Below are 27354 nucleotides of genomic sequence, written 5' to 3'. Positions count from 1 at the left end.
TTGCCATTTATTTATTGGAGAAACTGATTCATTTACAGTATAAATGTCCCACATTCTGGATATTTTTTTAGTCAGTGCATGTTGTCAGTTGACATTTTCTTCCCTCCTCTGTAATCTTCTGTAAATTGGTGATAGTTAGACCAAGAAGCTTGATCAAATTCAGCTTCTTTTTTTTTTTTTTTTTTTTTTTTTTTGGCAGGCAAGACTATTTCCAACATGCTACTGCGTCAATCAGGAGGTAGATAACGTCTGTTTTGCAAAACTATGAACCATCTCACAGACTTTTTTAAGTGACCATCTAATCTGTATTTATCATAGACATAAGGCGTTTCAAATGATGTAATTTTTGGCATATTATAAAGGTCACATAAAATTGTCATATTACTTATTTAAATGTATCTAAATACTAAAGACTTTTTATTGCCTGGCAGAGGAGCAGACAGACTGGGAAAGGAAGAGGGAGCAACTAAGTTAAGCATGCCCAATCCTTTATCCCAAATTCACCAATCAGAGAAGACACTGAATTAGGGGTGGAGAGAGGCTGGGGCATTAAACTAATGTTTCCTTCACAGGAAAATATGAAATGACAGGCAAAGAGCTTTCTGCCTCTCCATCCTCATGTGCACATCCTAGGTAGTTGCTCCCAAATTGAACTGGTCTCATCAGAGTCACAAGGAGGCATTTTTAAACAATAGAGATGCCAGGAGATTCTCACTTGGAGATGGATGAAAGGGACTTGAAATCTGTTAAGCAGACATCTCTTGTTAGTGCAGTACTATCAGGGGTCTGGAGTGTTCTAGAAAACCCACAGTCATACAAGTGGTACCTTGGTCCAAAGCCATAGCCCTGGGTATGAACAAATCATTTTCTTTATCAGAAAACAAAGATAAGGATGCCTGTCTCCTAGACTTGTTTGAGGAGTAAATGAGATGGCACATTCATTCACTCATTAAATATTTATGAAATGTTTGCTATGTGCAAGGCAGGGTCCTGGACATTGAGACAGGCAGAAAAAGTGAGAGAGAAGGTTGCCTTCACTGAGCAAGATGAGCCTCAAAGCAGCAGTGACGAGAACATAAGGTGAGGGTCACGGAAGAACGGCCCAGGAGGTGCTCTGGAAAGTACAGGGGCCCACTAGTAATCCCTACACCCCCTCGCTGCAGGCCAAAAACCCCACCAGTTTAGAAGGTGAGTCACTGTTAGGGGTTGGGACTCGTGTCCCCCCAAAAATCCAGATGTCAAAATCCTAACCTACAGTGTCTCAGAATGTGGCCCTATTTGGACCTACGGTCATCGGCATATGGACTTAGTTAAGATGAGGTTGCGGCCGGGCACGGTGGCTCACACCTGTAATCCCAGCACTTCGGGAGGCTGAGGTGGGTGGATCACAAGGTCAAGAGATCGAGACCATCCGGGCTAACACAGTGAAACACCCATCTCTACTAAAAATACAAAAAATTAGCCAGACGTGATGGCACACCCCTGTAGTCCCAGCTACTCAGGAGGCTGTGGCAGGAGAATCAGGAGACTCACTTGAACCTGGGAGACGGAGGTTGCAGTGAGCCGAGATCGCGCCACTGCACTCCAGCCGGGGTGACAGAGTGAGACTCCATCTCAAAAAAAAAAAAAAAAAGACGAGGTTGCATTGGAGTCGGTGGGCCCAATCCGATATGACTGGTGTCCTTAAGGGGAACTGTGGACTCAGACAGGCACACAAGGTAATGCCATGTGAAGGTGAATGAACAGATCAGGGTGATACACCTCCAAGCCAAGGAGCACCAAAGATTGCCAGGCAACCACCAGAAGCAAGGCGACAGGCACAGGACATATTCTCTCATAGCCTCAGGATGGAAACAACTTGTGTGATACCTTGATCTTGGACTTCTAGCCTCCAGAACTGTGGGACAATAATTTCTCTTGTTTCAGCCACCCAGCCTGAGGTACTGTATTACAGCAGTCCTGGGAAACTATTACAAATACATCCCATACACAGACATTCATTTGGTGAAATGACAATCCACATTTATAAGCACCTACATATATGCCGGGCATTTTTGTAGGTACAATACAGCTTCATCCTGCTTCTGCCTCATAATGACTCTAAAAGGCAGATACTGTTATGATTCCTATTTTACAGAGGATGAAACTGAGGCACAGAGGTTAAGCAGCCTGTCCAAGGTCACACAGGCAGTACGTAGCCAGGATTCAAACCCAGCAAGTCTACAGTCTGTTGAGCCCAAGCTCTGAACCTGCAGGATCCCACTTTAGCTTGGAACACTGAATGTTTGTTTAAGGGGACTTGGAACCAGTTTCACTGGATATTTCTGAAAGGATTTCTAAATGTTCTTAACTGGCACTATGCCGTGTCAAGAGGCCTCCTGTCTTGCTTGGTTTCCTTTGATCTAGTTGGTCAAAACAAAAACCCAACAGCCACTCTAGTTGGGTTTCCCTGGAAGAACTGTATTTCCCACCACATTGGTAAATCCCCCAACCCTGTTCATTCTTCACCAAATTGGAGGGGCAAAGGCAATTGAGGTGCACGTATGTATTTGTTATCAGCAGCAATTTCAGTAATTACTTCTGCACACATAAAGCAAATCAGCTGGAAGGCAAACTGCAGCCATCTGACTTTAAACAAACTCAGTGCCGCTGAGCAAAACAAGAATCCCAGCACTGCCCCTGCAAGGTCAAGGGTGCTAGAGACAGATATACCTGCATTATCACTCCAGCTCCCACTCCAAGCTCACTGTTCTAGCTCTGAATCCTGCCTCATGGTGTCCTGAAGTAATGCCCATGAAGCAACTTGCCTAGAAACAGAACATTCTAGAAGGCTGATATGCACCCTCCCTTCTCCCACCTTATCTTCCTGGCATTTCCTCTATGCTGGTGATAGTAGTATGTTTTGGAGTCCTATGTTATTTCAATTCAGGCAACATTTTATCAAGTACCTTCTGGAAGAAAAGTACAGAACTTGGCATAGATAATAAAGAAATGAACAACAGAGACCCTGCTTCCTACTGTCACTTTGCTTCCTGGAGCCCCAAAAGGCTCCCATGGGAAGCCACAGAAGACTGGTCCAGAAAGCAGAGTTTCCACGAGGGTGACTTACTGTTCTAATTTGCCTGGGACTGAGGGGGATCCTGGGACTTTTGGGTAAAGTCCTGGGCAAACCAGGAAGAGCTGATGACCCCAGTTCCAATATCCCAGCCCCCCAGCTCCCCACACCTACAGTTTAAGGAATCAGTGGATCAGCTTAATTCTGTTTTTATCTCTTACATATAGTATAGTGAATTTCCAAGGGAGATTTTGTTTGGAAAAAAAATATTTTTGTTACCTGAAAAATAAAAAATAAAAATATTTGACATCTTTACCTTCTTATTGTATACTACGGGCTGTTTCTTTTACAGATGTTTTGTCCATACCATGCACCAGATATAACTCAATCACTGGACAGGACAGGCACAGAATTTCTGCAGTCCATGAAATGGAGTCATCCATGCTTGCTTGGAACAGCTTACAATAATCCACAGTTGAAAATTATCACTGTCATTACAACTCCAACCTGAAAGATGTGTCCTAGGCCAGGAAATCCCCCTCCTCTTACCTAGGTACAAGGACAAATCACTAATCCTTATTCCTGAGAACACAGAAGCCATTGTCTATCTTCCAGACCCTTTGTGCCCAAGTGTATTCAAGCATCTTGCTCTGCAAGGGTGTTAACATGTATACCTCTCATTCTGGGGATTCGGGGCCAGTGATTCTCGTTACAGAATGCTCTAATTCTTTCCAAGACATCGATGCCCCCCTTAGCCAACACAAAGAAGCCCTTGGGCTGTGAACAGCCTTGCCTGCTTGGAGACCGACCCTCTTACCAAGGAAACAGGAGCTCAGCATGGTGTATCTCCAGCTCCTGGGACTTGTTTCACTGCAGAAGTCAGGCCAGCTTGCAGCCACCTCCAAATCTTCCTGCCAGGTTTCTTTTCTGCCTGTTCCAGGAGCTCAGGATGCCTTCACAGTTGGTGAGGTTGCCTTGACACTGGCAACCACCTAGGGATGCCGAGCGCCCTTTAGGGAAGAATTCAGCCAGGAAGATAATAGATGCTAATGTCAGAAGGGGAGCCCTGGAGGGAAAGAAACGAGAGAGGATCACCTTGCAAGGAGTGGAGTGCTGTTTCTGTAATTTCCCCGTGGAATTTCGATCTGCCCTTGTCGAGAATGAGGTCAGACAAATGAGTTTATTTATTCTCCAGGGTGACTAACGGAATGGAAGCATTCGCAGAGCAAAGAAGGAGTCGGGAGCAAACCACAATTAGCAGTATTACCAGAACTGCCACTTCCAAGCCAGATCGTTTCCTTTCTTTCTTTGTTTTTTCCACTTTCGCAGACTATTAATTGGGCTGCAGCTTTTTCAGACAAAACAGTTCCCTAAAGTCTGACTCTTTCCTTCTGGATTTGCAGACTCTATCAAGGCATTTTGTCAAGTCCCCAGATTTTCAATTATTTTTTGAGGCTGAACTCCCGCTTGTCACAGCAGAAACAAACATGTTCTTAATTCTAAGAGGAAAACCCCCATTTTCTAGGGTTACTCCAAAAGAGGACATTGATAGAAGAGGCTACTGACATGAAGAGGAAATAACTCCACCCAATTAAAAAATGGGGAAAGGATCCAAACAGATGTCTCTTACAAAAAAATTCAAAGAGCCAATAAATGTATGAAAAGATGCTCAACATCATTAACTATCAGGGAAATGAAAATCAAAACCACAATGAGATATCACTTCACACTCACTAGGATGGTTATGATTTAAAAATTAGGTAATAGCAAGTGTTGAAGATGTGGAAAATTGGGAACCCTTATACGTTGCTGGTGGGAATGCAAAACGGTGCGACCCCTTTGGGAACAATCTGCCAGTCCCTTGAAAGGTTAAACACAAAGTTACCATATAGCCCAGAAATTCTACTCCTAGGTATGTACCCAAGAGAATTGAAGACCTATATCCATCATTAACATATACAGGTATGAAAACCTGTATAAAAATGTTTATAGCAGCATTTCTCATTATAGGCAACGAGTGGAAACAACCCAAAGTCCATCAACTGACAAGCAGATAAATAAAATGTCAGCTTTCAATATAATGAAATAGTGTTTGACCATAAAAAGGAATGAGTACTGATACACCCTACAATGTGGATGAGCCTCGAAAACATTATGCTAAGTGAAATAACCCAGACACAAAAGACCATGCATTATATGATTCCACTTACACAAAATGTCCAGAATCAGAAACCCATAGATAGAGAAAATAGATCAGTAACTGCCTAGGGTGGGGATGGGAGATTGGGGCTGGGGGGAGCAAAGAAAATGAGGGGGGAATGGGGAGTGATTTTTAATGCATAAGGGGTTTCTTTTGGAGTGATAAGAATGTTCTAGCATAATTGATTGTGGCTGCGCAATCTGTAAATATACTAAAAATATTGAATTGTATATTTTAAGCAGGTGAATTGTATGAGATTTGAATTATATATCAATAAAGTTGTTATTACAGAGGAAAATGAAATGGAAGTGATGCATGAGCTGGTTGCTGAGGACTAAGTGGCAGTCAGCAAGGGAGAGGAAAGGAGCTTCCCAGGCAGCCGTAACAGCCTGTGCAAAGTCCCTGTGGCAGGAGAGAGTGTGGTGAGCCCAGGGTTCCAAAAGGCAACTCGTGGGGCTGAAACCTAGAAAGGGATGGAGAGCAAGGAGTGAGAGGATGATGGACAGCAAATAGGGGAAAGATTCTGTTGGACTTTGCAGGCCAGAAAATGAGTGTTGTCTTTATTCTCAGAGGAAGGGAAACTGTTTGCAGGAAATGACTGTCAGATTTACTTTATGAAAAATTGGGCTTCGCTGCAGCATGGAGAATGGATCAGGCAGAAGGTAGAGTGGAAAGGAAAGGACCACTGGGAGACCATAGAGCAGCCCAGGTGACAGTGACAAATGTCATCAGGAGTTTAGGATCATCACACATACCTTGAGAAGTAAGTACGTCAGCAATTGTCATCTTCATTTGCTGCATTGAGAAACGAAGTGGTTTCATGTGAGGCTATTGGGCAAGTTAGTACCAGAGATGGGTCTCTCTGTTTTACTCTTACAAATCTTCCCTACAGCCCAAAACACTGGGTCTTTTCTCTGGGCTCTTGGCAAGTGCCAAGTTAGCATTTGTTTTGCCCCCTACTCTCCAGAGAACATGGACGTACTTTTCTTCCCCCTGTGTTGCTGAAAGTAAAAAATGCAACAACACTAAATACTCCAGCATGTGGTCTGGAGACACAGGTCTCCATCTAAATCCACCACTGATTACCTGTGACCTGAGGCCTAATCTCTCTCTGTCTCAAGTGCCCAGTCGATAAAGTGTTGCATAGAGTAGTCCCAAGTTTAGAGGATTGTTGGGAGAATTTAGTAAAACCATCTCACTAACAGCTTAGAACAAAGCCTAGTGTATATAAACTACTCAATAAGTATTGGCCATTATTATCCTTTTCAGAATTATTATTACTTTGAACAAAGAGTGAACAGAGAACACTAGACATTCTCCTCACATCCCAGTCTCTGGAGGCTTTGGCAGTCTATTGGTTCCTCTCTGAGCAAAACTGTCTTCCTAACATCTGTGCACAATGGCCCAACATCTGGCTCTGAGAACTGGCCAAGACTGAGGCTCAGGAGCCTGGTGCTCTAGGGTGAGATAGCATGTGGATCCGATGTCCCTGACCTAGCACATGCAGTGTTTGTCTTCTTTGCAACAGTTGTGTATTTCCTGTGGAAGTCGAAGGCTGTCTCTCAATGCCTACTCGCCACTTTATCCATACCCAAACATGGCATCAGCCTGGCTCCTTGGATGTGACCCACTCAGTTGCACAGGGCCCTGTGCTTGGAAAGCCCTTGCACTTTGTTCATTGCTCTGATCTCACCATTTGGAAATTCTTAATAGTTCTTGAGCCAAGGTGCCTTCATATTCCTTTTGCACTGGGCCCTGCAGATTATATAGCAAATCCTGCAATGTAGCCCCTTCTACTACAGCAAGTAAAGGGCACGGTGGTGTGGGAGATCATCCAAGGCTGACTTGGAGTCAGCAACAAGAGCCTGGCACCGGCTGTGGCCATGGGCATGTCTGTGGGCTTCTAAGCAATCACAGGAGATGGATGGTTAAGATTAAAGACACCATATCCAGAATGCACAGGGGCTCAAGGACTACACCCTTGTTCCCTCTCTTACACTGCTCAATGCTCTAGTTTCTCTTCAGGCTAAGTACAAGGACCATGTCTGTATTAGTTTGCTGGAACTGCCATTAAAAGTACCACACACTGCGTGGCTTGAACAACAGAAGTATGTCATCTCACAGTTCTGGAGGCTGGAAGTCCAAGATCAAGGCATTGGTAGGGTTGGTTTTTTCTGAAGACTCTCTTTTTAGCTTGTAGATGGCTACCTTCTCCCCGTGTCTACACACTTCTTCTGTGTGTTTCTGCATTCTTATCTCCTTGTCTTCCAAGGACACCAATCCTATCAGATCAGGACCCACCCTAGTGACCTCATGTTAAATTAATTAGCTCTTTAAAGACCTTATCTCCAAATACAGTTACATTCTGAGTTCCCCAGGGTCAGGACTTCAAGTGGCACTAAGGACAAGCCAGGCAAGAGGTCAGGCTCTGCAATCCCAGTTCTGAATTTTCACATCTGTAAACTGGAGATACTTTCTAGGACTACTGTAAGGATTAGACCATCCATGTACAGCATTTAGTACAGTCACACTTAATAAATATTAGCCATTATTACACACTATCTACAACTCTCGCCTCATACTGTTAATCCCATTAATTCAGTCTTAGAATTATGTGTAAATAATTCCTCTGCAGCTATGCAGCTTCCAGAAGAAAGCTCTAAGCCCACTTTGTAGACATACCCAGGTCCCCTAGATTAACATCCCCAGGTAGCCCAAATTCTTGATGTAACACAAAATTCACCTGACTTTCTTGGTGGGGTGCTTAGAACTATAACACTCATAACTTGAATTTTCTGTATGCTAGTCTTGATTTTTAGTCTTTAAATTTGTAGGCCTGTGGCTATTTTCATAATCTTGGCTGCACACATTTATGTAAACTGTGCTAATGAAATTTAACTACTTTATAGTGTGTGTGGGGAGAGGAGCCTATTTCTCCTAAGAAGCCATATATGAATTGAGGGAAAATTTAATTTGATGAGAGCAGTTGGAACTACAATTGAGTTTTGTATATGCTAATATTTTTATTAGTGCTTGTAAAACCAGCTAATGACTTGGAAAGTGAGTGAGATTTCATGCTCTCCAGGTGAGCCTATGATAATAGGAGCCACGGGTTAGGGAAATCCACTGACCTCCAGAACTTTTAGAGACATTTAGTTCCATTACCTTGACACCGTTTTACATTTTATGACAGATACTGTAGGCTGGTTCACCCAACATCCATTGCCTTTTCTGATTCCCTTCCCACTTGTCTTTCTCTGCACTCATCTATTTTCTCATTCTCCCTTGCACCTAGAGGTAATCATGTGACACTATTCTGACCAGTGAGGCCACAGCAGAAACCTGGGCATAATGCACCTAGGAATAGGTCCTTCACATCCCTTGTAAGTTGGATTCCTAGGTATTTTATTCTCTTTGTAGCAATTGTGAATGGGAGTTCACTCATGATTCAGCTCTCTGTTTGTCTGTTGTTGGTGTATAGGAATGCTTGTGATTTTTGCACATTGATTTTGTATCCTGAGACTTTGCTGAAGTTGCTTATCAGCTTAAGGAGATTTTGGGCTGACACAATGGGATTTTCTAAATATACAATCATGTCATCTGCAAACAGGGACAATTTGACTTCCTCCTCTCCTAATTGAATACCCTTTATTTCTTTCTCTTGCCTGATTGCCCTGGCCAGAACTTCCAACGCTATGTTGAATATGAGTGGTGAGAGAGGGCATCTCTGACTTGTGCCAGTTTTCAAAGGGAATGCTTCTAGCTTTTGCCCATTCAGTATGATATTGGCTGTGGGTTTGTTATAAATAGTTCTTATTATTTTGAGATATGTTCCACAAAACTTAGTTTATTGAGAGTTTTCAGCATGAAGGGCTGTTGAATTTTGTTGAAGGCCTTTTGTGCATCTGTTGAGATAATCATGTGGTTTTTGTTGATGGTTGTGTTTATGTGATGGATTACATTTATTGATTTGCATATGTTGAACCAGCCTTGCATCCCAGGGATGAAGCCCACTTGATCATGGTGGATAAGTTTTTGATGTGCTACTGGATTCAGTTTGCCAGTGTTTTATTGAGGATTTTCACATCGATGTTCATCAGGGATATTGGTGTAAAGTTCTCTTTTTTTGTTGTGTCTCTGCCAGGCTTTGATATCAGGATGATGCTGGCCTCATAAAATGAGTTAGGGAGGATTCCCTCTTTTGCTATTGATTGGAATAGTTTCAGAAGGAATGGTACCAGCTCCACTTTGTACCTCTGGTAGAATTTGGCTGTGTATCCATCTGGTCCTGGACTTTTTTTGGTTGGTAGGCTATTAATTAATGCCTCAATTTCAGAGCCTGTTATTGGTCTATTCAGAGATTAAATTTCTCCTAGTTTAGTCTTGGGAGGGTGTATGTGTCCAGGAATTTATCCATTTCTTCTAGACATTCTAGTTTATTTGCGTAGAGGTGTTTGTAGTATTCTCTGATGGTAGTTTGTATTTCTGTGGGATCGGTGGTGATAACCCCTTTATCATTTTTTGGTGCGGCTATTTGATTCTTCTCTCTTTTCTTCTTTATTAGTCTTGCTAGTGGTCTATCAATTTTGTTCATCTTTTCAAAAAACCAGCTCCTGGATACATTGATTATTTGAAGGGTTTTTTTGTGTCTCTCTATTTCCTTCAGTTCTGCTCTGATCTTAGTTTAGTTATTTCTTGCCCTCTGCTAGCTTTTGAATGTGTTTGCTCTTGCTTCTCTAGTTCTTTTAATTGTGATGTTAGGGTGTGCAATTTAGATCTTTCCTGCTTTCTCCTGTGGGCATTTAGTGCTATAAATTTCCCTCTACACACTGCTTTAAATGTGTCCCAGAGATTCTGGCATGTTGTGTCTTTGTTCTCATTGGTTCCAAAGAACGTCTTTATTTCTGCCTTAATTTCGTTATTTACCCAGTAGTCATTCAGGAGCAGGTTGTTCAGTTTCCATGTACATGTGTGGTTTTGAGTGAGTTTCTTAATCCTGAGTTCTAATTTGATTGCACTGTGGTCTGTGAGACATTTTGTTGTGATTTCTGTTCTTTTACATTTGCTGAGGAGTGCTTTACTTCCAACTATGTGGTCAATCTTGGAATAAGTGTGATGTGGTGCTGAGAAGAATGTACATTCTGTTGATTGGGGTGGAGAGTTCTGTAGATGTCTATTAGGTCTGCTTGGTGCAGAGCTGGGTTCAAGTCCTGGATATCCTTGTTAACCTTCTGTCACGTTGATCTGTCTAATATTGACAATGGGGTGTTGAAGTCTCTCATTATTATTGTGTGGGAGTCTAAGTCTCTTTGTAGGTCTCTAAGGACTTGCTTTATGAATCTGGGTGCTCCTGTATTGGGTGCATATATATTTAGGATAGTTAGGTCTTCTTGTTGAATGGATGCCTTTACCTTTATGTAATGGCCTTCTTTGTCTCTTTTGATCTTTGTTGGTTTAATGTCTGTTTTATCAGAGACTGGGATTGCAACCCCGCCTTTTTTTTTCCTTTCCATTTGCTTGGCAGATCTTCTTCCATCCCTTTATTTTGAGCCTATGTCTCTGCACATAAGATGGGTCTCCTGAATATAGCACACTGATGGGTCTTGACTCTTTATCCAACTTGCCAGTCTGTGTCTTTTAATTGAGGCATTTAGCCCATTTACATTTAAGGTTAATATTGTTATGTGTGAATTTGATCCTGTCATTATGATGTTAGCTGGTTATTTTGCCTGTTAGTTGATGTAGTTTCTTCATAGCATCGATGATCTTTACACTTTGGCATGTTTTTGCAGTGGCTGGTACCAGTTGTCCCTTTCCATGTTTAGTGCTTCCTTCAAGAGCTCTTGTAAGGCAGGCCCGGTGGTGACAAAATCTCTCAGCATTTGTTTGTAAAGCATTTTATTTCTCCTTCACTTATGAAGCCTAGTTTGGCTGGATATGAAATTCTGGATTGAAAATTCTTTTCTTTAAGAATGTTGAATATTGGCCCCCCACTCTTTTCTGGCTTGTAGAGTTTCTGCTGAGAGATCCGCTGTTAGTCTGGTGGGCTTCCCTTTGTGGGTAACCCGACCTTTCTCTCTGGCTGCCCTTAACATTTTTTCCTTGATTTCAACCTTGCTGAATCTGACAATTATGTGTCTTGTGGTTGCTCTTCTCGAGGAGTATCTTTGTGGTGTTCTCTGTATTTCCTGAATTTGAATGTTGGCCTACTTTGCTAGGTTGGGTATTATCTCCTGGATAATTTCCTGCAGAGTGTTTTCCAATTTGGTTCCATTCTCCCCGTCACTTTTAGGTACACCAATCAAACACAGATTTGTCTTTTCACATAGTCCCATATTTCTTGGAGGCTTTGTTCATTTCTTTTTATTCTTTTTTCTCTAAACTTCTCTTCCTGCTTTATTTCATTAATTTCATCTTCCATCACTGATACCCTTTCTCCCACTTGATCGAATTGGCTATTGAAGCTTGTGCGTGCCTCATGTAGTTCTCGTGCCATGATTTTCAGCTCCATCAGGTCATTTAAGGTCTTCTCTACACTGTTTGTTCTAGTTAGCCATTTATCTAATCTTTTTTCAAAGTTTTCAGTTTCCTTGCGATGGGTTTGAACATCCTCCTTCAGCTTGGAGAAGTTTGTTATTACCGACCTTGTGAAACCTACTTCTGTCAGCTCGTCAAAGTCATTCTCCGTCCAGCTTTGCTCCATTGCTGGCGAGGAGCTGCGATCCTTTGGAGGAGAAGAGGTGCTCTGGTTTTTAAAATTTTCAGCTTTTGTGCTCTGGTTTCTCCCCATCTTTGTGGTTTTATCTACCTTTGGTCTTTGATGTTGGAGAACTACAGATTGGGTTTTGGTGTGGATGTCCTTTTTGTTGATATTGGTGCTATTCCTTTCTGTTTGTTAGTTTGCCTTCAACAGTCAGGTCCCTCAGCTGCAGGTCTGTTGGAGTTTGCTGGAAGTCCACTCCAGACCCTGTTTGCCTGGGTATCACCAGCAGAGGCTGCAGAACAGCAAATATTGCTGCCTGATCCTTCCTCTGGAAGCTTCATCCCACAGGAGCACCTCCCTGTATGAGGTGTCAGTCGGCCCCTACTGGGAGATGTCTCCCTGTTAGGCTACATGGGGGTCAGGGACCCACTTGAGGAGGCAGACTGTCTGTTCTCAGAGCTCAAACACCATGCTGGGAGAACCACTGCTCTCTTCAGAGCTGTCAGACAGGGATGTTTAAGTCTGCAGAAGTTTCTGCTGCCTTTTGTTCAGCTATGCCCTGCCCCCAGAGGTGGAATCTACAGGAGCAATAGGCCTTGCTGAGCTCCGGTGGGCTCCACCCAGTTCAAGCTTCCCTGGCCGCTTTGTTTACCTACTCATGCCTCAGCAATGGTGGACACCCCTTCCCCAGCCAGGTTGCCGCCTCGCAGTTCGATCTCAGACTGCTGTGCTAGCAGTGAGCAAGGCTCCATAGGCATGGGACCTGCCGAGCCAGGCATGGGACATAATCTCCTGGTGTGCCTTTTGCTAAGACCTTTAGAAAAGTGCAGTGTTTGGGTGGGAGTGTCTTAATTTTCTAGATACAGTCTCTCATGGCTTCTCTTGGCTAGGAAAGGGAAATCCCTTGACCCCTTGCACTTCCTGGGTAAGGTGATGCCCTGCCCTGTTTCAGCTCGCCCTCCATGGGCTGCACCCACTGCCCAACCAGTCCCAATGAGATGAACCAGGTACCTCAGTTGGAAATGCAGAAATCACCTGTCTTCTGCATAAATCACACTGGGAGCTGCAGACCAGAGCTGTTCCTATTTGGCCATCTTGGAACGAATCGATTGATCTAATGGTTTTATAAGGGGCTTTTCCCCCCGTGCTTGGCAGTTCTCTCTCCTGCTGCCATTTGGAGAAGGATGTGTTGCTTCTCCTTCTACCATGATTGTAAGTTTCCTGAGGCCTCCTCAGTCATGCCAAACTGAGTCAATTAAACCTCTTTTCTTTATAAATTACCCAGTCTTGGGTATTTCTTCATAGCAGTTTGAGAATGGACTAATACAGACCCCCTGTAATTTTTTTGCTTAAAGTCACAGTTTCCAAGAACCTAGGAGCAACATTAAGTGATGACTTATAGTATGTTGTATGTATGCTCTGTGTATGTGTGTATGTCATATGTGCGTATAGTTTTGTCTGCTGACATTGCTCTGTGCTGTCATGTCACAGAAGCAATGAAAGTAAGCAATATGTGTGCTTCACCCTGCAATTCACACATCTTTTGTCTTCTGATCAGCTCAACTGTTTTGTGTTCTAGCAGTATTCAGAGTAGAGAACACAGAGAGGGAGAAGTGAGATGCTGTGTAGTCCCGTGGAGAGGGGCCTCTGGAAAAATCGCCCAAATAGCAGAGGCCTCCTCTGCTTGGGAACCCTTCCAAGGCTTTGGTTCAGTAATCATGCAGGCTGGGAGGAGGGAGGAGGAGCTGCAAGATAAAGGGATAGGCGGAGTCCTTGGGGTGGTAGATGGGGCTGGCAGGGATTGATCCATGTCCAGGGAGTGAAGGCAGGTGCAGTGCTGATGTGCCACCCCACTGCAGGCATCTGACTTGCCTGAAGCTGCCCCCATGGCCGGCTCTACCTCACCTCCATTGCAGAGGTGCAGAGACAAGGCCCAGCTGGCAGGCTCTGGGTGATAAATGTGCTCCCGCCTCCCCACCTTTCCTTTTTCCTCTGCGTGTTTGTGCATGGAAGAGGGGGTGCATCATTTCTCATGTTGGCCACAGGCTCACACATCTGATGGATGAGCTGGAGAGCGGCTTCCTTCTCAGTGCACCTGTTTCCTCCAACCCCCTGAAGCTGATACTGCAGCCTTAGCTTTTGCTCTTGTAAATGTGAAGATTCTTGGTAAAACTGCAGGCAGCTTAGCAAGGCCAGAGGAATACCACAGGCGTGTACAGTTCAATATCATTAGGCAGACTTCACAGATCCTGGTCACCACTGAGCATGCTGGTGAAGTGGGAGTGGAGAGGTGAAGGCTGAACTAATACGCATGAGGACCAAATGTGAGCCAGGCCCTGTGCAAACTGGTTGTCTTCTTTAAGCCTCATGAAAATGTGGCAGCCTCATTTCCATTTTGCAAACAAGGAAAGAGTCACAGACAATGTCATTTATCAGAGATCACACAACTACTAAGTGGAATAGCCAAAATTTTCTCCCAAATTTCTCCAGCCCCAAAGGGAACCAATATTTAGATTTTAAATATTCATGAAATTCCCCTTCCAACCTGAGATTCTATGTTCTAGGGCCACCATGAATGATGCAAATTACTAAAACTGTAAATGACATGTCCGCATCTGGCATTTTCCCTCAGCACGAACAGCTACATCTTTAGTTTCTGCGCTTTCCTCCTCTGTGTCTTATTGATCATCTCTCCCTCCTTCTTCTTTAAGAAAATTCGCATTCTAATCAATCAAGTTTGAATCCCTTTCTGGCATTGCTGGTGTTCCCATGTCTCAACAGGATCACGACCCATTTGGAAGATACAGACATTGTTCCTTTCCTTCTTTGTGAGGTCATTCTGAGCCCCTGGTCTTGGTGCATTCTTTATACCAGTCTCTCCTGTCCCTCTTTCAATTTTCATGAGCATGTTAGATGTGTCCAGAAAACACCATAGGTGTACAGAAAAAAAAAAAACATCCCAGATTAAACCATTGACTAGCCTTGTTGGGGTCTCCAAGCTCAAGGTTAATATCTTCTCTCAACCCCTGCAACAGCTGGTGTTAGCAAGCTCTCTTTCTGAATACAGCATATAACATCTAACTCCTCCATATACAGCCTCAGTTTCCCCAAGGTGGTTAGCCTTTGGAAAGGCTCTGAGGGGTTGAAGATAGCAAGTCCATTGTCCACCTCTGCTTTCCCAAGCAGAGACTCTCTTCCAACAGACCCATAAAATCACAATAGAAGTTAACCCCATGCATACTCACTCTGCCTGACAGGGTTCTCAGTGCATTACATGGACTAACTTTTCTCCTCTTCACCATAAACTGATAAGGGAGTTTCTTATCAGTTTTATCCCCATTTACAGATGAGATAACCAAAGCTCAGAGAGATGAGCGAACTTGGCCACGGTCACACAGGTAGTAAGTGGCACAGCCTGAAGAACCTGTGCATTCTGAGCCCAGGGCCAACTTCCCTAACCATCATGCAAATTTGCCTCATGCCTTGTGTGTCACTGATGCATCTCCAAAACAGAAGCAACCACTCCAGCAATTCCCTAGTCATTGCAAGGCTGTGCAATTGACCTGCTTTTCCCTACTCACCACACAAAGGTCCTTGGGTTTAGGGTTCTCTATCCAAGGAGTGGAGACCCACTTGCAGATGTACTGCAGTCTCAAAAACACTAATCGCTTCTGTCATGGTTGGTACATGCCATATGCCAGGCATAGTGCTAAGCTCTGCAGATGAAGCCCATGGCATCCTTGCAAGCTACTGTTCTCCCATTTAACAGATGAGGCCACTGAGGATCAGAGAGGTTTTGTGACTTAACCAACATCAGACAGCTGGTAAGGAAAGACCTGAAATTCACACCAGTCTGCCTGACTCTGTCTAAGAGATGGGGGTTCTTCTTTCCAGAAGTATAAAACCTGGGCCTGGGCAGTTTCCCTGGCAGGGTTTTTGCCAGGAAAACTGCCCAGGCCCAGGTTTTATACTTCTGGAAAATCAGGCCAAGTAGATTTTAATACCACCAATATAAAATGCCTAAAACTCCACGAATTCTATATATTTCACTCATGAGTGCTTTATGAAGCAACTATCTGTGAGAACAACTTTTCTTTACCAACTCTAGAGTGCCTAGGTCATAGAGAGCCCTCAGGAATCATAACTCCTTGGCCAAGCTCATTCAGATCTTTTTTTTTTTTCAGCAGCTATGGACACAGAGGTCCCCAGTGAGTATGGCTGTGTTTGATGTGATGGAATGAGAGGAAGCTCTGGAGTCAGACACGTGCTTATCTACAGGCTCAATCACCTTGCTGTGTGTCCTTAGGCAAACAGTTTAACCTCTCTGAGTTTGTTTCCTCATCTATCAAATGAGGTTAATGATATTTAACTCACAGGGTGGTTGAGAAGGTGGACAAATATTTATCAGATGGCTTTCCTTTGCTCTCAAGCCAATTCCCCCAACCCTTACTGTAACCACAAAGTCATGGCTGTCAGGCCCTACTGACATTTCTGTCTCATCTCCAGCCATGTTTGCCTCTAGGCTCAAGCCACATGGCCTTCAGTAACTCTTATTCAATGACTCAAATGTCCAGTTGTCTTTCCTTCTCAAAGATCTTTGCATATTCTGCCTCTCCTTCCCATGAGCTGCCAGAAACATGGACCCTCCCAGCTTCTCCCTCTCACGCACACATATACATGAGACACAGACACAAAGAAAGACAAGGACACACACACCCAAAGAGACTCGGGACAAAAAACCACACATGCAGAAAGTGGGAGACTCAGAGATACGCACCAAAGAGTCACACAGAGGCATATACACACACAGACATGCAGAGAGACCCAGGAAAAGACACACACTTATAGACACACAAACCCATGTGCACCAAAGAGCCACGCAGAGACATAAAAACACATAGGCATGCAGAGAGACCTAGGGAAAGACACACAAACCCATGCACACACACACATGGGCAGATACACCAATACCTAGTTAATTCCCAAACATTTTTGAGATCTCAGCTCACTTTCTCAGGGATTCCTTCCTGACATCAGATTTCTTGGCTATGCAATTGCAGAGAACCCCATTTCTTTCCTTCATGTTGCTTATTTTGGTTTGCAGTTATACACTTCTTAGCTAGATCACGGGGTACTGTCTGCCTCTTCTGGAGTTCAACAGATACTCCGTGGATAGGAACTATATTGGCATCTCCCAGCACTGTGGATTTCCCAGTTTGGAATTCTGACCTCACCACTTTGTCTGTGTGACCTGGGGCAAGTTCACCTCTCTGTGCCTCAGTTTTCCATACGAAAAATGTAAAATCATAGTACCTACCTCATAGGGTTGCCGTAAGGATTAAATGACTTTGTATAGGGACAGCACTGAAAGTAGTGCCAAGCTTAGAGGACATACCATGTGAGTGTAAGCTATCATTATTGAATGAATGAATGTCTAGCATAAAGAAGACACAATAAATGGTAGCTGCTACTACTGTTATTATTACCATCACTGCATGTGGGTCAACTTTTCAGGCAAATGCTGCAGTGGTGGGTTAGGGCCTTTGCTTACTGTTACAGACGTAACAATGTAATTATTTCAGCTCCTCCGTAGAAAGGCATCCTCCCCAGTGGGTAAGAGATTAGGCTTCTGCATCAGCCTGTCTGGGCCTAAACCCCACGTCTACACTTTCTAGCCTTGTGGCAAGTGATTTAATCTCTGCCAGCCTCAGTACATTTCTCATGGGCTTGTTACTGCCCACACTGTGACCAGCTCAGTTCCTGCCTGGTGCCTAGCTCAAGGTCCACATTCAGGGAGCGTGAGCCCGTATTATTGTTCATGACCATGGGCTGTAAGCCTTATTCTGACCACATATTTGAAAACTACATTACTTTTGGCATAATGTAGGGCTGAGTTTTTGTATTTTTTTTTTTTTTTTTAGACAAAATCTTGCTCTGTCACCCAGGCTGGAGTACAGTGGCATGATCGCAGCTCACTGCAACCTCTGCCTCCTGGGTTTAAGCAATTCTCCTGCCTCAGCCTCCCAAGTAGCTGGGACTACAGGCACCCGCCACCATGCCTAGCTAATTTTTTGTATTTTTAGTAGAGACGGGATTTACCATGTTGGCCAGGATGGTCTCGGACTCCTGATCCACCCACCTCGGCTTCCCAAAGTGCTGGGATTACAGGCATGTGGCATTTCATTCTTAAAAGATGAGTCATGTCATCGTTATGCACAAAGAACAGCACAGTTCTCTGTGTATATTTGTGTGCATATGTGCATGTGTGTGTGTGACATGTCATGATGCTTTGGGATTATCCAGAGGCCAAGGCCCTCTGGCTAAGTCATGTATCAATTAGCAATGCATTCAGCTGCAAGGAACAGAAAACCTGGGCTTACATAGAGGGGCTTATTTTCTCCCACACAAGAAGCCAGAGGTGGGCAGTTGCCAGCTGTGGTCAGTGGCACATCCTTGTCAGGGCCTGTGTCCCTGAAGTTCTCTGAATCTTCTCCCAAATCATTGCCTCGGTTAAAAGATAAGTGCTGTGTTTTGATGCCATATACCATGTTTATTGCAAGCCAGGAAAACAGCAAAAGGGAGGCATGAATGGGTCCATCCTGTCTTATCAGAAAAGCAAAAACCGATTTTCGTTAGTCTCATTGGCCAGAACTGTATCACTTGGTCACTCCCTGGCTCTAAGCAAGACTTGGGACACTCACCTTTTTATTTTGCAGCCTCTGCGGTAGAGACAGGCAAAGGAGAAGAGGGCTGAGAGTGATTTGGGAGAGCCAGCTGCAGGGCTCCTGGGCTCAGATCAGCTCCCTCCCCCACACCTGCCCCCTGCAAGATCCTTTACATTTTCCCTGCTGGGACTCTGCTGACGGATGGATGGGCACTGTTCTCTCCACCATCCACCCTAGGGGATGCAGTTGTCAGTGTGTCACTGCCCCCTCCCCAATGCTACCTACAACCCCATCTCCTCTTTCTCACTCTTACTCATTAGAAAGCAACCATTAGAGGAACAGCCTTGAATTTGCTCAAAGTTACATTAAATTTGGGCAAATTATAATGTAAGCCCTGAACAAACTTAAGACCTTATCATGAGTAAAAAATTATTTGTGATGCCTCCCTGGGTTGGGACATCAAGAGTAGGAGTTGCTGCCCTGGATGGCAGATTCAAATGGCCAACACATGGTGGGAACCAATAGAAAATTGGTTAAATTGAAGCCGGGCACGGTATCACGCCTCTAATCCCAGCACTTTGGGAGGCCGAGGCAGGCAGATTGTTGAGCTCAGGAGTTAGAGACCAGCCTGGGTAACATGGCAAAACCCCATCTCTACAAAAAATACAAAAATTAGCCAGGTGTGGTGGCGCATGCCTGTAGTCCCAACTACTTGGGGGGCTGAGGCCAGAGGATTGCTTGAACCCGGGAGGTCGAGGCTGCAGTGAGCCGTGTTCATGCTACTGCACTCTAGACTAGGTAGCAGATTCAGACCCAGTGTCTTAAAAAAGTAAATTGGTTAAACTGGCTCTGTCTTAAAGGAGGTCATTTTAAATAGGCTTCCCTCTAAATCATCCAAAAATCAGCCCAAATATTACAGCCCTCGTCATTCATGAAATCACCCCTGTGTTCCTCCTTGTCTTCTTTCATGATGAAACTCAAGATGGCTTGTCTATAAAAACTCATTAGACTGTTGTTGGAGAAAGAAGATATTCATTTGACTTATGTTGAACACAATACAGTTCTTTTCCTTTATGAGTTTAGATTTGTAAACCATTTCTCCTACCTCCCCCCATGCAAGTGTACGATTTTAATGTTCTTTTGATATATATCTCTGCATGTTCTCCATTTCTCTTAGTTTTCATTTAATTACTTCAGGTATTATTTTTAGTTTGCAGACTAAAAGTTTGGAAAGGAATGAAAGTACGCCTGGCACATGAAGCCAGTGTTATTAGCTTGCTGTTATTTCTCTGTATATAACTCGAAATCTTTGGAAATGTGGGGGAGAGAGTCAGTTTCCCCTTATTAAACTTGAATGGCAGTTCTCAGCCATGGTAGGAAGTGCCGTGCATTGAATGGGTTACTAATAGAGTATACAAATGATTTATTCTTTTCCTTTTAACAAACTGGAGTGAATTCAACATTTTCCCTACACTACACTCTCACTGGCACTCCAGCTTGCTTTACCTAGAGGAAGTGCAGGCGTGGTGGTCTGGCCTGTGAGCAGGACAATGAGCATACGTAAACATGTGTTGCCTGTGCCGTTAGGAGGTGGCAGGTGGCGTGGCTATTGTTAATGCAACCAGAATAGTTCAGTGATTACAGAGTATCTACCCATTCAACAGCTGTTTATTGAGCTACTACTGTGTGCCAAGCACTATCCTCAGTTCTGGGATACAGCAGGGAAAACACAAACATGATTCCTACTCTCATGGAATTTACAACCTGGTGGGGGAAACAGATAAGAAATGAAACAAATAAAGAAAATCATTAGGCCAAGTGTGGTGGTTCATGCCTGTAATCCCAGCCCTTTGGGAGGCCGAGGTGTGTGGATCACCTGAGCTCAGGAGTTCAAGACCAACCTGGCCAACATACTGAAACCCTGTCTCTACTAAAAATACAAAAATTAGCCAGGCGTGTTGGCATGCACCTGTAATCGCATCTACCTGAGAGGCTGAGGCAGGAGAATTGTTTGAACCCAGGAGGCAGAGGTTGCAGTGAGCCGAGATCACACCACTGCACTCCAGACTGGGCGACAGAGCAAGCAAGACTGTCTCAAAAAAGGAAAAGAAAAGAAAAGAATTAGACTGTGATAAAGCACTGCATTTAATCAGTCATTGCTGGAATAATGCTGTATACGAACCACTCTAAAAGCCCAGGAGCTTGCAACAGCAGATGTCGCACCCATAGTTGGGCTGGGCTCCACTGGGCTGCAGATCACACTCACTCTGTACCTCCCATCCTCCTTAGCCGGCGGCACCTAGGTAATGTTCTTCTCAAGGAGATTAGCAGGAGTTCAAGAAGGCAGACCCAGTCATCTGAACACATTTAAAGCTTCTGCTCACATCACATTTACTAAAGTTCACTAGCCAAAGCAAGCCACATGGCCAAGCCCAAAGTCAGCAGAACAGGGAGTGTACAGGGAAAGGAGAGAAAATACTCACCCAACAAAAATCACATCTATCATGAGCATTAAGGCAATTACAGTGGTGGGTGGGGAGGCTTTGTTATATAACATGGTTAGTTAGGAAAGGCCTTTTGTGGGGGTAGGAGGGGGAATATTGGAGCTGACAAGAAACCAGTCTTGAGTAGAGGAGAATGGTGTACTTGGAAGAGAGTCTCACAAATGCAAAGGTGCTGTGGCAGGAAAGTGTTTGGGGTCATCCTGGAAATGTAGCACGTATGTTTGGAGTGTGGTGAGGAAGGAGGAGAGCAGGATATGGGAAGCACCCTAGGACAGGATCCTGCAGGGACTCGGAGCCTCGTTAGCATTTGGGGCTTTATTCCAAGTTTAATGGGCAGCTATGGAAGAATTTATTTTTTTTTTTAAGACAGAGTCTTACATAATTACGGCTCACTGCAGCCTTGACCTCCTGGGCTCAAGTGATCCTCCCACCTCAGCCTCCCAAGGAACTAGGACCACAGGTGCTCACTACCATGCCCTGCTAATTTTTGAATTTTCTGTAGAGATGAGGTCTCCCTATGTTGCCCAGCCAGGCTGGTCTCAAACTCTTGGGCTCAAGGGATCCTCCTGCCTCAGCCTCCCAAAGTACTGAGATTACAGGCATGAGCGACTGTGCTCAGCCAGATTTTAGGCAGTAGAGCAACATGATCTGAAACATACTTTCAAAAAGTCCCTCTAGCTGCACAGAGGAAAATCAATCAAAAGCGTGCAAAAATGGAAACAGACAGGTTAGGAAGCACACTGCACATGAGACACAATGACCTGACTGAGATGGTGGCCGTGTTAACAGAGAAAGGCAGACCGGTTAGGTTTATATGCAGGTGGCTCAGTCACCAGATCTGGCAACACTTTTTCCGAGGAACCAAAAGGGATTTCTCCCCTACAAATTTGTTTGGCGTATCATCAAACTCTGAGTGCATCCCTAGGACATATCCCACCTGTGGACACCATCTGTCCTGTGAACCAAGGGGTAGGTATAGGGTAGAGTCGTTGTGGAACTTGGGTGTGGAGGTGTGTCCTCTGCAAGAGACCTAGCCTGAATTCTGCAAGCTTGTGGCTTGCAGAGTCTTGGGAAAGAAACCACATTTATACCTATGTCAGACTCAGCCTTGGCAAGGGTTGGTGAAATCCACATGTTGGGACAATGAAGCCTGAACCAAGAGATTCCACAGAAATGTCTTGTATGGAAAACTCAGCCTCATGGCCCAGTGAACCTAGGGAGTTACACACCCAGACCATAGGGAATTCACAAAGCTGGGCTTAGCATTCTACCCAGGAGGTTGACAGCAGCCAAGAAGACACTCCTTGGAATTCACATACCCGGTTGCGTTTGCTCTATCTGATGACAATGGCATCTGCGAGTCAGAGACGGTAGAGGAGAGTTTGATCCTGACTGTTCTCTGGCCCAAAGGCCCTGTACGAGTGTGGCTCTCCCTTCTTCAAACCTGTGGATTCCTTCCTCTAACTCCCCAGTCCCATCAGCTGGGGAAAATCATCTACAGGTTTTCATGATGGGATTGACTTTGGCTGCTCTCAAAGGCAAGCCACCGGGGTAGTGTAGACACACCCCTTCTGAATGTACCCCAGCCTGCCCCTACAGGGATCTGTCTGATCCTGTGATTCATGTCAGGCGCTGGCACCCGCCTTCCTCTTTGACAAGGCGGCTCTGCCTGTTGGGAAATTTGGCTTGAGGCTTCACAAGCCTGTCAGCAGATGAGGGAAGACATATGCCAGCAGCAGGAAGCATGCATTAAACACAGAAAACTCTTCTGATCGTGACTGCCCCAGCCTGTTCTATATAGAAGACATTTGGCAGGCATTCATGGGAGGCAGGTCCTAGCTGTGGAGGATTTGTCAAGTGCAAGGTACTCCTTCCTTTCCCTACTGGCCCATTCTCATCTTCCAGGTCTTGGGCTCAAAAGTCACCTCCTCCAAGAGGCCTTCCTTGACTACTCTACCAAAGTCAGGACCCCTGCATCGCTTCTTTCCTATCACATCACCTTGTTTTCCCTTTGTAGCATCTGTAATCATTTTAGTTATTTTTATACTTATTTAATATCTACCTCTCCCAGTTGGACTCTAAGGTCTAACTGAGGTTTTCCTCTTCACTATTTCCACCTACCTAGTGCAAGATCTGGCACTTGGATACATGATGGGTACCTGGATAAATGTGTGGAAAAAATGGAAGATGCATAGGGAAAAACAAGGACCACTTTTTATTGATAATATCTTTCTCTATTTCCGAACTGACAGCTTCCTCTGAAACCTTTCCAACTAAATGCTATGGTTGTAATGAATGACAAGTTTGGGAGCTGCAGTCCCTTGAGTCATAGCAAAGAGTTGGAGAGAACAGACAGGTCTATAATGAAGTTGTCACTTTTTCTCAAATCAACGCAGAACATAATGTGGAAGAAGGTATAGCCTCTCCCATCTTGCACCAAAGGACGTGAAGAAGTGAGCCCAAGTGAACAGGCAAGTAGGTGTCTCAAGTGGGGGTTTCTGAATATTTCCTCAGAAGACAATACACATGGAATCTCAAAGATGAGTCAAGATATGTGTCGATAACACTGAAACAGACATATATCCTGCCCAGAGGTTGAGTGGATGAAACTGTCTAACATTCAGGAAACTCTAAGAATAAAGGTTAGATTCCAGGTGTAACAAGAATGTGTTAGCTGATCATTTTTGTTGGACTCCATGAAATTACATGGCAAATGGTGTGTACAAGTGTCCATAAACAATGATCTAGGAAGAGGGATCAGAGGTTTTATCATATTTTCAAAATAGTCTATGATCTCCAAAAAAGGCAAAAGACAGCTACTCATAGGTGCTTTTATGGGGAAGGTCATATAGGTCATAAATCTATAGAAACCAAAGGTAAAATTGTATCTTACTTCTTGATCACCGCGAGCCACCTCTCCCCCTTGCCTTGTTTTGTTTAATGTTGAGCGACGTGAGTTGTAAGAAGGATGGTTTGATGGGGTTTAGTGTTAGCCTGGAACTGGTTGGGGTTACCTGGGTGGAGGCTGCAGCGAGGTGGGAACAAGATTGAATGTGATATTAGCTCACTGCATTTTTGTTATGTCTTTGCCTGTGTGTCCTGGCTTTTCACATCCCATCTTGCTTTAGCTCTTGAAGGTACATTTTTCTTCAAGTTCTAGACTCAACCTTCTTAGGACCCTATCCCTGCTTGGTGTTTTTAATGATTAAACAAAGAAGCCAAGAGGAAGTCGATGTCAGTGTTTCACAAAGTGTGGTCTATGGACTAGCTGTGTCAAAATCATCTGGCTCGCTTGTTAGAAATGCAGATCTCTGAGCCCAAGCCTTGATCCATGAAATCAGAGTCTACAAAGGTGTGTCTCACTCTGTTGCCCAGGATGGAGTGCCGTGGTGAGATCTTGGCTCACTGCAACCTCCACCTCCCAGGTTCAAGTGATTCTCATGCCTCACCCTCCTGAGTAGCTGCGACTAGATGTGCCTGCCACCACAGCCGGCTAATTTTTTTTGTATTTTTAGAAGAGACGGGGTTTCACCGTGTTAGCCAGGACAGTCTCAATCCCCTGACCTCGGATCTGCCCACCTCAGCCTCCCAAAGTGCTGGGATTACAGGCGTGAGCCACTGCGCCCAGCCGGGAATCTGCACTTTTAAGAGGCTGTCTAGGTCATCATTCTGATACACAACAAAGTATGAACCCTGACCCTCATATGAGCTCTCAAATGTCCTCCAAGTTGGTCCCAGAATGAACAAGGCTCATCTTTGCTTACATCCTTCTCCCTTCCCATTTATGCCCATCCAAACTCTGTCCATCCTTCAAGATTACCTTATCTCTCATGGCATATAAGAAGTCTTTTTTAGGCATCTCCAGCTTTCATTTGCTTTCTTTTTTATGAATCCAACATCCACAAGTCTTGCATTATTCTCTTTTCCATTTATGTGACTCTGGTCTCTTCAGTGCAAATATAAGCAATAAACTCCTCAAATCCTCATTCTCTCCAGTGCGTCATTTATCTCAAGAGACAAGGAGAATGTTCAATAAACAACCCTTCCTCCAGAGTATACCCGACTCTCAAAATGTTAGCGAGCTTGTTTTAGACTCTGCTAAATAGCTCTTACCTTACCAACTTCAAGTATTGATGGTGGGGCTGTCTTGCCATTTGGAAATCGCAGCTTCCTCCTAATATTTCTGTTTTCCCAAGTCTTCCCTTCCTCTGGGCATTTCCTTTTGGAGTGGTAGAAAATGGGCCCAGAAGAATTTGAATGACATTCTTCAGTTCAGAATTCATGCAAAGAGCTGTCTGGCTGCAGTAGTTTGCAAAGTGCTCAAAGAGTTTCACCTACCGATGTTCAACTTTCATCCAACATTTCCAAAGGACACTTTTCTTTGAGATTCAAAAACTTAAAGGGAAGGGTTTTAAGCTCAGCATATTCCTAAGGACCTGGTCAGGACCTTGAGAAAAGGACTTACCCCAGCTTAGACAAAAATATTCACAGGATGGCTCTGCATCTCTGTGTGCTGTTCAGCCTCTATTTCCATCCCACGAGGTCTGACTATCTTCAATAAGCTTCAGTGAGCAACTGGAATTTTGGAAGCTTGCTAAAATCACATTCCGTTCTGAGGAAGTTTGGTCTATTTCTTGGCCTTATGTCAAACATTGCTATTTTTCTTTCAGAAGTCATCCATAAACACATGGACAATGAATTCATTTCAGTGCATTTCCAATGATCCAGCAGGCTTCTGAAACCGGTGAGCTTCAAACGCATTCCCAGGGGTACATCTGAGTTTCATATAACCACTCGAAATCTCTTTTCTAGTACACGTGGCATTACCACACCACAGTCTTAAGGCATGACATAATTTACTTTTGCATTTTCCGTTCATTCTTGAACAGTTCACCGAGCTCCTGGAACTCATAACAGAGATGTCAACTGTGGAAGTTGATGAAGCCCTAGGACCGTGTCGTCTTTCATCAGAACACTCTTTTAGAAGCCTTAAGAAGCATGATTGCTCTGCAGGCAAAGCTATTTTTTTTTTTAATTTTAAATAAGAAGATAGATCTATGGGCCTTTGAGAAAAGTATTCTCATTTTAAAAAATTAATAATACAACTTGTCTCCTCTGCTTTTCTACATACTCACACATCCCTAAATTTTAGAAAGGATATGTCTGCTGCATTTTCATTCCTCTGCATCAGCTATGGTTTTGTAACCTGGGTTGAATTCAGCATTCCTAGCTAGAAAATAGTCAGCTGAGGAAAAGACTGCAATCATCTCTCCCACCTTGTCCAACTCAGTTAAACCCATGTCGAAAGCAGAATCTGCTTTCACTGTTTGAGGAATAAAATACAAGCCATGAAATCAACCTTACAGAAGCAGATTATATCTTGGAATTTAAGGATATTTTAGAGGGCCTGACAACTTCCTAAAATTGAATCCAAACATTTGAACATGTATACACTTGCATTTTTAGGGAGTGAAGATCCCTAGTTCTCACCAGATTTGCAGAGAGGTCTGTGACCCCAGAAAAGGTTGGAAAAAAAACAAGCAAATACGATCCTGCAGTCAAGATCAAACATGCCCATTTGCTGAACCAAAATACAGGATGCATCAGCTGTCAAGACAATATTAATTCTGAAGACAGGGAAAGGAAAGATCTGAACTCAAGATTACCCCAGTTAATCTAGGGCATATGGCTATCTGAATTCTGGGGAATGACATAAGGGAAGTCTGCTCTCCCTTTTTTCTTTTCTTTTCTTTTTTTTTAATTCATGAAACTTTCACTGATCATTTGGATGGCAGGGTATCGCTAAGAACCAGGATTATAAAGATGAACAGGCCTCAGGTCTGTTTTTAACAGGCTTATAATCTATGGTAAGAGGCAAGGCATTTAATCTCCTTTGCTTCTACGATTATGGCTCACATATGTTTGCTCTGTTCTAAGAAAAATGCATCAGAAGCACCTTGGGTTTGGCAGGTAGGGGCTCTGATGTTAACAGGATTGGGTAGAGAAGCTCTTGATGCTTCTGGAAACCCCATGAGAGTTTAGAAAACACAAACCTTGTCCTTCCCTCTGGAAAGCACTCTCATCTTTCCTGTCTGATCACTGAGCCTCCTCCCCAATCCAGGAAGGAAACATTTTTTGTTTGCAGACATTAAATTGCTTGGCTGGCCGTTGTGGCCCTGGGTGAGATGAAGGCAGACATCATTAATGGAATGTGTTGTCGCATTTTT

General features: G+C 44.0%; 1 protein-coding gene and 1 long non-coding RNA gene across 5 annotated transcripts in view; one reads left to right on the top strand and one right to left on the bottom strand.

Annotated features, from left to right (window-relative positions):
- The window catches only part of KAZN (kazrin, periplakin interacting protein), a 1230044-nt gene that overhangs the window by 386356 nt on the left and 816334 nt on the right, over positions 1–27354 (top strand). The window lies entirely within an intron of this gene.
- On the bottom strand, positions 1629–25820 carry LOC107969893 (uncharacterized). The gene is made up of 3 exons (XR_001712037.2): positions 25241–25820; positions 24948–25135; positions 1629–4121 (listed from the first exon to the last, which is right to left on the bottom strand). It is a non-coding gene; the product is annotated as an uncharacterized LOC107969893 (long non-coding RNA).

This window comes from Pan troglodytes, chromosome 1 (assembly GCF_028858775.2).
Source record: "Pan troglodytes isolate AG18354 chromosome 1, NHGRI_mPanTro3-v2.0_pri, whole genome shotgun sequence".
NCBI classification, from domain to species: domain Eukaryota; kingdom Metazoa; phylum Chordata; class Mammalia; order Primates; family Hominidae; genus Pan; species Pan troglodytes.
The sequence above is the reverse complement of the archived record's forward strand: the minus strand, read 5'-3'. Positions and strand labels throughout refer to the sequence as shown.